This window comes from Panulirus ornatus, chromosome 58, assembly GCF_036320965.1.
Source record: "Panulirus ornatus isolate Po-2019 chromosome 58, ASM3632096v1, whole genome shotgun sequence".
NCBI lineage: Eukaryota > Metazoa > Arthropoda > Malacostraca > Decapoda > Palinuridae > Panulirus > Panulirus ornatus.
This window is the reverse complement of record NC_092281.1, coordinates 27,030,116-27,044,425: the sequence shown is the minus strand read 5'-3', so window position 1 is coordinate 27,044,425 and position 14,310 is coordinate 27,030,116.

Here is a 14,310-nt window from a genome sequence, read left to right as displayed (position 1 = left end):
TTCCACTGCAATACCATCCAAACCTGGTGCCTTGCCGGCTTTCATCTTCCGCAAAGCTTTTACTACCTCTTCTTTGTTTACCAAATCATTTTCCCTAACCCTCTCACTTTGCACACCACCTCGACCAAAACACCCTATATCTGCCACTCTATCATCAAGCACATTCAACAAACCTTCAAAATACTCACTCCATCTCCTTCTCACATCACCATTACTTGTCATCACCTCCCCATTAACCCCCTTCACTGAAGTTCCCATTTGTTCCCTTGTCTTACGCACTTTATTTACCTCCTTCCAAAACATCTTTTTATTCTCCCTAAAATTTAATGATACTCTCTCACCCCAACTCTCATTTGCCCTCTTTTTCACCTCTAGCACCTTTCTCTTGACCTCCTGCCTCTTTCTTTTATGTCTCCCACTCGTTTCCATTTTTTCCCTGCAAAAATCGTCCAAATGCCTCACTCTTCTCTTTCACTAATAATCTTACTTCTTCATCCCACCACTCACTACCCTTTCTAATCAACCCACCTCCCACACTTCTCATGCCACAAGCATCTTTTGCGCAAGCCATCACTGCTTCCCTAAATACATCCCATTCCTCCCCTACTCCCCTTACCTCCTTTGTTCTCATCTTTTTCCATTCTGTACTCAGTCTCTCCTGGTACTTCCTCACACAAGTCTCCTTCCCAAGCTCCCTTACTCTCACCACTCTCTTCACCCCAACATTCTCTCTTCTTTACTGAAAACCTCTACAAATCTTCACCTTTGCCTCCACAAGATAATGATCAGACATCCCTCCACTTTGCACCTCTCAGCACATTTACATCCAAAAGTCTCTCTTTCATCCCTTCAGTTGCATCTCTCAGCTTATTTACATCCAAAAGTCTTTCTTTCACGCGCCTATCAATTACCACGTAATCCAATAACACTCTCTGGCCATCTCTCCTACTTACATACGTATACTTATGTATATCTCACTTTTTAAATCAGGTATTCCCAATCACCAGTCCTTTTTCAGCACATAAATCTACAAGCTCTTCACCATTTCCATTTACAACACTGAACACCCCATGTATACCAATTATTCCCTCAACTGCCACAATACTCACCTTTGCATTCAAATCACCCATCACTATAACGCGGTATTGTGCATCAAAACCACTAACACACTCATTCAGCTGCTCCCAAAACACTTGCCTCTCATGATCTTTCTTCTCATGCCCAGATGCATATGCACCAATAATCACCCATCTCTCTCCATCAACTTTCAGTTTTACCCATATCAATGTAGAATTTACTTTCTTACACTCTATCACATACTCCCACAACTCCTGTTTCAGGAGTAGTGCTACTCCTTCCCTTGCTCTTGTCCTCTCATTAACCCCTGACTTTACTCCCAAAACATTCCCAAACCACTCTTCCCCTTTACCCTTGACCTTTGTTTCACTCAGAGCCAAAACATCCAGGTTCCTTTCCTCAAACATACTACATATCTCTCCTTTTTTCTCATCTTGGTTTCATCCACACACATTTAGACAGGTTCACACACGCACATATACATACCTATACATCTCAACCTATACATATATATATACACAGACATATATACACATAATTCATACTGTCTGCCCTTATTCATTCCTGTCAGCACCCCGCCACACATGAAATGACAACCCCCTCCCCTAGCATGTGCGCGAAGTAGCACTAGGAAAAGACAACAAAGGCCACATTCGTTTACACTCAGTCTCGAGTTATCATGTATAATGCACAGAAACCACAGCTCCCTTTCCACATCCAGGCCCTACAAAACTTTCCATGGTTTACCCCAGACGCTTCACATGCCCTGGTTCAATCCAATGACAGCACGTCGACCCCGGTATACCACATCGTTCCAATTCACTCTATTCCTCACACGCCTTTCACCCTCCTGCATGTTCAGGCCCCAATCACTCAAAATCTTTTTCACTCCATCTTTCCACCTCCAATTTGGTCTGCCAGTTCTCCTCGTTCCCTCCTCCTTTGATACATATATCCACTTTGTCAATCTTCTCTCACTCATTCTCTCCATGTGACCAAACCATTTCAAAACACCCTTTTCTGCTCTCTCAACCACACTCTTTTTATTACCACACATCTCTCTTACCCTTCTATTACTTACTCGAGCAAACCACCTCACACCACATATTGTCCTCAAACATCTCATTTCCCTGCACATGCACCCTCCTCTGCACAACTCTATCTATAGCCCATGCCTCACAACCATATTACATTGTCGGAACCACTATTTCTTCAAACATACCCATTTTTGCTTTTTGAGTAACGTTCTCGCCTTCCACTCATTCTTCAACGCTCCAAGAACTTTTCCCCCCTCCCCCACCCTATGACTCACTTCCGCTTCCATGGTTCCATCCATTGCCAAATCCACTCTCAGATATCTAAAACACTTCACTTCCTCCAGTTTTTCTCCATTCAAACGTACCTCCCAATTCACTTGTCCCTCAACCCTACTGTAGCTAATAACCTTCCTCATATTCACATTTACTCCCTGCTTTCTTCATTCACACATTTTACCAAACTCAGTCACCAGCTTCTGCAGTTTCTCACCCGAATCAGCCACCAGCGCTGTTTCATCAGTGAAGAACAACTGACTCACTTCTCAAGCCCTCTCATCCAGAAAGGACTGCATACTTGCCCCTCTCTACTAAACTCTTGCATTTACCTCCAGAACAACCCCTCCATAAACATATCAAACAACCATGGAGACATCACGCGCCCCTGCCGCAAACTGACATTTGTTAAGAACCAATCACTTTCCTCTCTTCCTAGTCATACACATGCCTTACATCCTCGATAAAATTTTTTCATTACTTTCAACAACTTACCTCCCACACTATATGTTATTAATACCTTCCACAGAGCATCTCTATCAACTCTGTCATATGCCTTCTCCAGATCCATAAATGCTACATACAAATCCATTTACTTTTCTAAGTATTTCTCACACATACTACAAAGCAAACACCTGATCCACACAACCTCTACCACTTCTGAAACCACACTGCTTGTCCCCAATCTGATGCTCTGTACATGCCTTTACCCTCTCAATCAATACCCTCCAATATAATTTCCCAGGAATACTCAACAAACTTATACCTCTGTAATTTGAGCACTCACCTTTATTCCCTTTCCCTTTGTGTATATATATATATATATATTATTTATTTATTTATTTATCTTGCTTTGTCGCTGTTTCCCGCGTTAGCGAGGTAGCGCAAGGAAACAGACGAAAGAATGGCCCAACCCACCCACATACACATGTGTATAAATACATGTCCACACACACAAATATACATACCTATACATCTCAACGTATACATATATATATATATATATACACACACAGACATATACATATATACACATGTACATAATTCATACTGTCTGTCTTTATTCATTCCCATTGCCACCTCGCCACACAGAAAATAACAACCCCCACCCCCCCTCATGTGTGCAAGGTAGCGCTAGGAAAAGACAACAAAGGCCCCATTCGTTCACACTCAGTCTCTAGCTGTCATGTAATAATGCACCGAAACCACAGCTCCCTTTCCACATCCAGGCCCCACACAACGCTTCACATGCCCTGGTTCAATCCATTGACAGCACATCGACCCCGGTGTACCACATCGTTCCAATTCACTCTATTCCTTGCACGCCTTTCACCCTCCTGCATGTTGAGGCCCCGATCACTCAAAATCTTTTTCACTCCATCTTTCCACCTCCAATTTGGTCTCCCACTTCTCCTCGTTCCCTCCACCTCTGACATATATATCCTGTTGGTCAATCTCTCCTCACTCATTCTCTCCATGTGACCAAACCATTTCAAAACACCCCCTTCTGCTCTCTCAACTACACTCTTTTTGTTACCACACATCTCTCTTATCCTATTATTACTTACTTGATGAAACCACCTCACACCACATATTGTCCTTAAACATCTTATTTCCAGCACATCCACCCTCCTACGCACAACTCTATCTATAGCCCAAGCATCGCAACCATATAACATTGTTGGAACCACTATTCCTTCAAACATACTCATTTTGCTTTCCGAGATAATGTTCTAGACTTCCACACATTCTTCAAGGCTCCCAGAATTTTCGCCACCCTCCCCCATCTGATGATTCACTTCTGCTTCCATGGTTCCATCCGCTGCCAAATCCACTCCCAGATATCTAAAACACTTCACTTCCTCCAGTCTCTCTCCATTCAAACTTACCTCCCAATTGACTTGTCCCTCAACCCTACTGTACCTAATAACCTTGCTCTTATTCACATTTACTCTCAGCTTTCATCTGTAACACACTTTACCAAACTTAGTCACCAGCTTCTGCAGTTTCTCACATGAATCAGCCACCAGCGCTGTATCATCAGCGAACAACAACTGACTCACTTCCCAAGCTCTCTCATCCACAACAGCCTGCCTACTTCCCCCCTTTCCAAAACTCTTGCATATACCTCCCTAACAACCCCATCCATAAACAAAGTAAACAACCATGGAGACATCACACACCCCTGCCGCAAATCTACATTCACTGAGAACCAATCACTTTCCTCTCTTCCTACATGTACACATGCCTTACATCCTCGACAAAACTTTTCACTGCTTCTAACAACTTGCTTCCCACACCGTATATTCTTAATACCTTCCACAGAGCATCTCTATCAACTCTATCATATGCCTTCTCCATATCCATAAATGCTACATACAAATCCATTTGCTTTTCTAAGTATTTCTCACATACATTCTTCAAAGCAAACTGCTGATCCACACATCCTCTACCACTTCTGAAACCACACTGCTCTTCCCCAATCTGATGCTTTGTACATGCCTTCACCCTCTCAATCAATACCCTCCCATATAATTTCCCAGGAATACTCAACAGACTTATACCTCTGTAATTTGAGCACTCACTTTTATCCCCTTTGCCTTTGTACAATGGCACTATGCAAGTATTCCGCCAATCCTCGGGCACCTTACCATGAGTCATACGTACATTAAATAACCTTACCAACCAATCAACAGTCACCCCCTTTTTTAATAAATTCCACTGCAATACCATCCAATCCCGTTGCCTTGCCGGGTTTCATCTTCTGCAAAGCTTTTACTACCTCTTCTCTGTTCACAAAATCATTCTCCCTAACCCTCTCACTTTGGAGACCAACTCGACCAAAACACCCTATATCTGCCACTCTATCATCAAACACATTAAACAAACTTTCAAAATACTCATTCCATCTCCTTCTCACATCACCACTACTTGTTATCACCTCCCCATTATTCCCCTTCACTGAATTTCCCATTTGTTCCCTTGTCTTACGCACTTTATTTACCTTCTTCCAAAACATCTTTTTATTCTCCCTAAAATTTAATGATACTCTCTCACCCCATCTCTCATTTGCCCTGTTTTTCACCTCTTGCACCTTTCTCTTGACCTCCTGCCTCTTTCTTTTATACATCTCCCAGTCATTTGCATTATTTCCCTGCAAAAATCTTCCAAGTGCCTCTCTCTTCTCTTTCACTAATAATCTTACTTCTTCATCCCACCTCTCGCTACCCTTTCTAATCTGCCCACCTCCCACGCTTCTCATGCCACAAGCATCTTTTGCGCAAGCCATCAGTGATTCCCTAAATACATCCCATTCCTCCCCCACTCCCCTAATGTCCTTTGTTCTCACCTTCTTCCATTCTGTACTCAGTCTCTCCTGGTACTTCCTCACACAAGTCTCCTTGCCAAGCTCACTTACTCTCACCACTCTTTTCACCCCAACATTCTCTCTTCTTTTCTGAAAACCTCTACAAATCTTCACCTGTATGTGAGAAATACTTAGAAAAGCAAATGGATTTGTATGTAGCATTTATGGATCTGGAGAAGGCATATGATAGAGTTGATAGAGATGCTCTGTGGAAGGTATTAAGAATATATGGTGTGAGAGGCAAGTTGTTAGAAGCAGTGAAAAGTTTTTATCGAGGATGTAAGGCATGTGTACGTGTAGGAAGAGAGGAAAGTGATTGGTTCTCAGTGAATGTAGGTTTGCGGCAGGGGTGTGTGATGTCTCCATGGTTGTTTAATTTGTTTATGGATGGGGTTGTTAGGGAGGTGAATGCAAGAGTTTTGGAAAGAGGGGCAAGTATGAAGTCTGTTGGGGATGAGAGAGCTTGGGAAGTGAGTCAGTTGTTGTTCGCTGATGATACAGCGCTGGTGGCTGATTCATGTGAGAAACTGCAGAAGCTGGTGACTGAGTTTGGTAAAGTGTGTGAAAGAAGAAAGTTAAGAGTAAATGTGAATAAGAGCAAGGTTATTAGGTACAGTAGGGTTGAGGGTCAAGTCAATTGGGAGGTGAGTTTGAATGGAGAAAAACTGGAGGAAGTGAAGTGTTTTAGATATCTGGGAGTGGATCTGGCAGCGGATGGAACCATGGAAGCGGAAGTGGATCATAGGGTGGGGGAGGGGGCGAAAATCCTGGGAGCCTTGAAGAATGTGTGGAAGTCGAGAACATTATCTCGGAAAGCAAAAATGGGTATGTTTGAAGGAATAGTGGTTCCAACAATGTTGTATGGTTGCGAGGCGTGGGCTATGGATAGAGTTGTGCGCAGGAGGATGGATGTGCTGGAAATGAGATGTTTGAGGACAATGTGTGGTGTTAGGTGGTTTGATCGAGTAAGTAATGTAAGGGTAAGAGAGATGTGTGGAAATAAAAAGAGCGTGGTTGAGAGAGCAGAAGAGGGTGTTTTGAAATGGTTTGGGCACATGGAGAGAATGAGTGAGGAAAGATTGACCAAGAGGATATATGTGTCGGAGGTGGAGGGAACGAGGAGAAGAGGGAGACCAAATTGGAGGTGGAAAGATGGAGTGAAAAAGATTTTGTGTGATCGGGGCCTGAACATGCAGGAGGGTGAAAGGAGGGCAAGGAATAGAGTGAATTGGAGCGATGTGGTATACCGGGGTTGACGTGCTGTCAGTGGATTGAATCGTGGCATGTGAAGCGTCTGGGGTAAACCATGGAAAGCTGTGTAGGTATGTATAGTTGCGTGTGTGGACGTATGTATATACATGTGTATGGGGGTGGGTTGGGCCATTTCTTTCATCTGTTTCCTTACGCTACCTTGCAAACGCGGGAGACAGCGACAAAGCAAAAAAAATATATATATATATATATATATATATATATATATATATATATATATATATATATATATATATATATATATATATATTGGAAAGGATCACAATTTTGCACGTGATCAAGATATTCCTATGAGTCCACGGGGAAAATGAAACACGAAAAGTTCCCAACTACACCTCTATTACCAAGAGAAATATCATTGAATCTTCTATATTCAAATACACGAAGAATTATAATCTTAATATTAGTGATGGTCTATACAAATTAGATAACTTTATTGTTGATAAGATTTTTAAAATGATAAGTTTATGAACGCTTGTTGTATGTTTTGGACAATCACATGTTTACCAAATGGTGTCCTAGGTTTGTTTCTTTGATGTATATCAACTGACTGTTATATTTCTCTCTTGTGTCTCCCCTGATGATGTGATTATTACACGAAAGTGCACTTGGGAACTTTTCGTGTTTCATATTCCCCGTGGACTCATAGGAATATATATATATACATTCGTCTACACTCTAACTCTCATGTGTAATGCACCGAAACTGCGGCTCCCTTTCCACGTCCAGGCTCCATTGGGCTTTCCATGGTTTGCCCCCGACGCTTGACATGCCCTGGTTGAATCCATTGACAGTATGTTGACCCCGGTATACCACATCGTTCCAATTAACTTTATTTATTTATTTATTTTTTTTTTTTTTTTCCAAAAGAAGGAGCAGAGAAGGGGGCCAGGTGAGGATATTCCCCAAAGGCCCAGTTCTCTGTTCTTAACGCTACCTCGCTAACGCGGGAAATGGCTAATAGTTTGAAAGAAAAAAAGAAATGTATGTATATATTCATATATATATATGTTTAAGGGGAGTGGGGGAGGAATGGGACATATTTAGGGAAGCAGTGATGGCTTGTGCAAAAGATGCATGTGGCATGAGAAAGGTGGAAGGTGGGCAGATTAGAGAGGGTAGTGAGTGGTACGATGAAGAGGTAAGAATGTTAGTGAAAGAGAAGAGAGACGTGTTTTGACAATTTTTGCAGGGAAGTAGTGTAAATTTTAGGGAGAATAAAAAGATGTTTTGGAAGGAGGTTAATAAAGTGCACAAGTCAAGGGAACAAATGGGAACATCGGTGAAGAGGGCAAATGGAAAGGTAATAACAATTAGTGATGAAGTGAGGAGGTGGAGTGAGGATTTTGAAGGGTTGTTAAATGTGTTTGATTATAGAGTTCCAGATATAGGGTGTTTTGGTCGGAGTGGTGCGCAAAGTGAGAGGGTCAGGGAGAATGTTTTAGTGAACAGAGAAGAGGTAGTGAAAGCTTTGAGGAAGATGAAAGGCAGCGAGTTTGGATGGTATTGCAGTGGAATTCATTAAAAAAGGGGTGACTATGTTGTTGAATGGTTGGTAAGGATATTCAATGCATGTATGGATCATGGTGAAGTGCCTAAGGATTGGTGGAATGCATGCATAGTGCAATTGTACAAAGCCAAAGTGGATAAAGGTGAGTTTTCAAATTACAGAGGTATGAATTTGTTGAGTATTCCCGGGAAATTATATGGAGGGTATTGAATGAGAGGGTCAAGGCATGTACAGAGCATCAAATTGGGGAAGAGCAGTGTGGTTTTGGAAATGATAGAGGATGTGTGGATCAGGTGTTTGCATTGAAGAATGTATGTGAGAAATACTTAGAAAAATAGATGGATTTGTATGTAGCATTTATGGATCTGGAGAAGGCATATGATAGGGTGGATAGAGATGCTTTCTGGAAGGTTTTAAGAGTATGTGTTGTGGAAAAGTTTTTATCAAGGATGTAAGGCATGTGTACGAGTAGGAAGAGAGGAAAGTGATTGGTTCCCTGTGAAAGTTGGTTTATGGGAGGGTGCGTAATGTTTCCATGGTTGTTTAATTTGTTTATGGACAGGGTGGATAGGGAGGTGAATGGAAGAGTTTTGGAGAGAGGGACAAGTATGCAGTCTGTTCTGGATCAGAGGGTTTGGGAAGTGAGTCAGTTGTTGTTTGCTGATGATACAGCACTGGTGGTTGATTCACATGAGAAACTGCAGAAACTGGTGACTGAGTTTGGTAAAGTGTGTGAAAGAAGAAAGTTGAGACTAAAAGTAAATAAGAGCAAAGTTATTAGGTTGAGTAGAATTGAAGGACAAGTTAATTGGGAAGTAAATTTGAATGGAGAAAAACTGGAGGAAGTGAAATGTTTTAGATATCTGAGAGTAGATTTAGCAGCAGATAGAAAAGATAAAAGGCCACATTTGTTCACACTCAGTCTCTAGCTGTCATGTGTAATGCACCAAAACCACAGCTCCCTTTCCACATCTAGGCCCCACAAAACTTTCCATGGTTTACCCCAGATGCTTCACATGCCTTGTTTCAATCCAATGACAGCATGTCAACCCTGGTATACCACGTCGTTCCAATTCCCTTTCTTCCTTGCACGCCTTTCACCCTCCTGTATGTTCAGGCCCCAATCACTCAAAATCTTTTTCACTCCATCCTTCCACCTCCAATTTGGTCTCCCACTTCTTGTTCCCTCCACCTCTGACACAGATACCCTCTTTGTCAATCTTTCCTCTCTCATTCTATTCATTGGACCAAACCATTTCAATACACCCTCTTCTGCTCTCTCAACCACACTGTTTTTATTACCACACATCTCTCTTACCTTCTCATTACTTACTCAATCAAACCACCTGACTCCACATATTGTCCTTAAACATTCATATCCAACATATCCACCCTCCTCCATACAACTCTATCTATAGCCCATGCCTAGCAACCATATAACATTATTCCTTCAAACATACCCATTTTTGCTCTCTGAGATAACATTCTCGCCTTCCACACATTCTTCAATGCTCCCAGAACCTTCGCCCCCTTCCCCACTCTGTGACTCGCTTCCGCTTTCATGGTTCCATCCGCTTCCAAATCCACTCTTAAGATATCTAAAACACTTCACTCCCTCCAATTTTTCCCCATTCAAACTTTTTAACTCCCAGTTGACTTGCCCCTCATCCCTACTGAACCTAACAACCTTCCTCTTATTCATATTTACTCTCAGCTTTCTTCTTTTACACACTTTACCAAACTCAGTCACCAGCTTCTGCAGTTTCTCACCCGAATCAGCCACCAGCGATGTATCATCAGCGAACAACAACTGACTCACTTCCCAAGCCCTCTCATTCATAACAGACTGCATACTTGCCCCTCTCTCCAAAACGGTTGTATTCACCTCCCTAACAATCCCATTCATAAACAAATTAAACAGCCATGGAGACATCACGCACCCCTGCCACAAACCGACATTCAGTGAGAACTAATTACTTGTATGTTGTACCCATGCCTTTCATCCTTGATAAAAACTTTTCACTGCTTCTAGTAAATTAACTCCCACACCATATAGTCTTAATACCTTCCAAAGAGCATCTCTATCATATGCCTTCTCCAGATCCATAAATGGTACATACGAAGCCATCTGTTTTTCTAAGTATTTTTCACATGCATTCTTCAAAGCAAACACCTGACCCACACATCCTCTTCCACTTCTGAAACCACACTGCTCTTCCCCAGTCTGATGCTCTGTATATGCCTTTACCTTCTCAATCAATACCCTCCCAAATAATTTCCTCAGAATACTCAATAAACTTATAACTGTAATGCTCACCTTTATCCCCTTTGCCTTTGTACAATGGCACTATGCATGCATTCCGCCAATCCTCGAGTGCTTCACCTTGAACCATACATACATTGAGTATCCTTACCAACCAGTCAGTAATACAGTCATCCCCTTTTTTAATAGATTCCACTGCAATACCATCCAAACCCACCACCTTGCCAGCTTTCATCTTCCGCAAAGCTTTCACTACCTCTTCTCTGTTTACCAAACCATTCTTTCTGACCCTCTCACTTTGCACACCACCTCAACTGAAATACCCTATATCTGCCACTTTAACATCAAACACATTCAATAAACCTTCAAAATACTCGTTCCATCTCCTCTCACTTCACCACTACTTATTATTACTTCCCCATTAGCCCCCTTCACTGATGTTCCCATTTGTTCTCTTGTCTTATGCACTTCATTTACCTCCTTCCAAAACATCTTTTTATTCTCCCTAAAATTTAATGATATTCTCTCACCCCAACTCTTATTTGCACTCTTTTTCACCCCATGCACCTTTCTCTTGACCTACTGCCTCTTTCTTTTACACATCTCCCAGTAATTTGCATTACTTCCCAGCAAAAATCGTCAAAACTCCTCTCTCTTCTCTTTCACTAACAATCTTACATATATATCCTACCACTCATTACCCTTTCTAATCTGCCCACCTCCCACCTTTCTCATGCCACAGGTATCTTTTGAACAAGCCATCACTGCTTCCCTATAATCATCCCATTCCTCCCCCACTCCCCTTACATCATTTACTCTCACCATTTTCCATTCTTTTCTTATCTCTTCTGGTACTTCCTCACACAAGTCTCCTTTCCAAGCTCACTTACTCTCACCACTCTCTTCACCCCAACATTCTCTTTTCTTTTCTGGAAACCTCTACTAATCTTCACCTTCGCCTCCATAAGATAATGATCAGACATTCCTCCAGTTGCCCCTCTCAGCACCTTAACATCCAAAAGTCTCTTTCACACGGCCTATCAATTAATACGTAATCCTATAATGCTCTGTAGCCATCTCTCCTACTTACATATGTATACTTACGTATATCTCTCTTTTTTAACTATATATTCCAAATCACCAGTCCTTTTTCAGCACACAAATCTACAAGCTCTTCACCATTTCCATTTACAACACTGAACAACCCCATGTACACCAATTATACTCTCAACTGCCACATTACTTACCTGTGGATTCAAATCACCTATCACTATAACTCAGTCTCAAGCTTTGAAGCTGCTAATGCATTCACTCAGCTGCTCCCAAAACACTTGCCTCTCATGATCTTTTTTCTCATGCCCAGGTGCATAGGCACCAATAATCACCCATCTCTCTCAATCCACTTTCTGTTTTACCCATATCAATCTAGAGTTTACTTTTTTAATACTGTATCACATACTTCCACAACTACTGCTTGAAAAGTAGTGCTATTCCTTCCTTTGCTCTTGTCCTCTCACCAACCCCTAACTTTACTCCCAAGACATTCCCAAACCACTCTATCCCTTTACCCTAGAGCTTCGTTTCACTGAGAGCCAAAACATCCAGGTTCCTTTCATCAAACATACTACCCATCTCTCCTTTTTTCTCAAATCCCAATCTGAGCCTTCGAGGAGGATGAGCACGTTCAGGCCCCGATCACTCAAAATCTTTTTCACTCCATCTTTCCACCTCCAGTTTGGTCTCCCTCTTCTCCTCATTCCCTCCACTCATTCTCTCCATGTGCCCAAACCATTTCAAAACACCCTCTTCTGCTCTCTCAACCATGCTCTTTTTATTTCCACACATCTCTCTTAGCCTTACATTACTTACTCGATCAAACCACCTCACACCACACATTGTCCTCAAACATCTCATTTCCAGCACATCCACCCTCCTGTGCACAACTCTATCCATAGCCCACGCCTTGCAACCATACAACATTGTTGGAACCACTATTCCTTCAAACATACCCATTTTTGCTTTCTGAGATAATGTTCTCGACTTCCACACATTCTTCAAGGCTCCCAGGATTTTCGCCCCCTCCCCCACCCTAGGATTCACTTCCGCTTCCATGGTTCCATCCGCTGCCAGATCCACTCCCAGATATCTAAAACACTTTACTTCCTCCAGTTTTTCTCCATTCAAACTTACCTCCCAATTGACTTGACCCTCAACCCCACCGTACCTAATAACCTTGCTCTTATTCACATTTACTCTTAACTTTCTTCTTTCACACACTTTACCAAACTCAGTCACCAGCTTCTGCAGTTTCTCACATGAATCAGCCACCAGCGCTGTATCATCAGTGAACAACAACTGACACTTCCCCAAGCTCTCTCATATATGTATATTTATTTATTTATTTATTTTATTTATTTATTTTGCTTTGTCGCTGTCTCCTGCATTAGTGAGGTAGCGCAAGGAAACAGACAAAAGAATGGCCCAACCCACCCACATACATATATATATAAATACACGTCCACATACGCAAATATACATACCTATACATCTCAATGTACACATATATATACACACACAGACATATACATATATACACATGTACATAATTCATACTGTCTGCCTTTATTTATTCCCATCGCCACCCCGCCACACATGGAATAACAACCCCCTCCCCCCTCATGTGTGTGAGGTAGCGCTAGGAAAAGACAACAAAGGCCCCATTCATTCACACTCAGTCTCTAGCTGTCATGTAATAATGCACTGAAACCACAGCTCCCTTTCCACATCCAGGCCCCACATTACTTTCCATGGTTTACCCCAGACGCTTCACATGCCTTGGTTCAATCCATTGACAGCACGTTGACCCCAGTATACCACACCGTTCCAATTCACTCTTTTCCTTGCATGTCTTTCACCCTTCTGCATCTTCAGGCCCCGATCACTCAAAATCTTTTTCACTCCATCTTTCCACCTCCAATTTGGTCTCCCACTTCTCCTCGTTCCCTCCATCTCTGACACATATATCCTCTTGGTCAATCTTTCTTCGCTCATTCTCTCCATGTGACCAAACCATTTCAAAACACCCTCTTCTGCTCTCTCAACCACACTCTTTTTTATTTCCACACACCTCTCTTACCCTTACATTACTTACATTACATTACTTACTCGATCAAACCACCTAACCACATATTGTCCTCAAACATCTCATTTCCAGCACATCCACCCTCCTGCGCACAACTCTATCCATAGCCCATGCCTCGCAACCATACAACATTGTTGGAACCACTATTCCTTCAAACATACCCATTTTTGCTTTCCGAGATAATGTTCTCAACTTCCAAACATTCTTCAAGGCTCCCAGAATTTTTGCCCCCTCCCGCACCCTATGATTCACTTCCTCTTCCATAGTTCCATCCGCTGCCGGATCCACTCCCAGATATCTAAAACACTTTACTTCCTCCAGTTTTTCTTCATTCAAACTTACCTCCCAATTGACTTGACCCTCAACCCT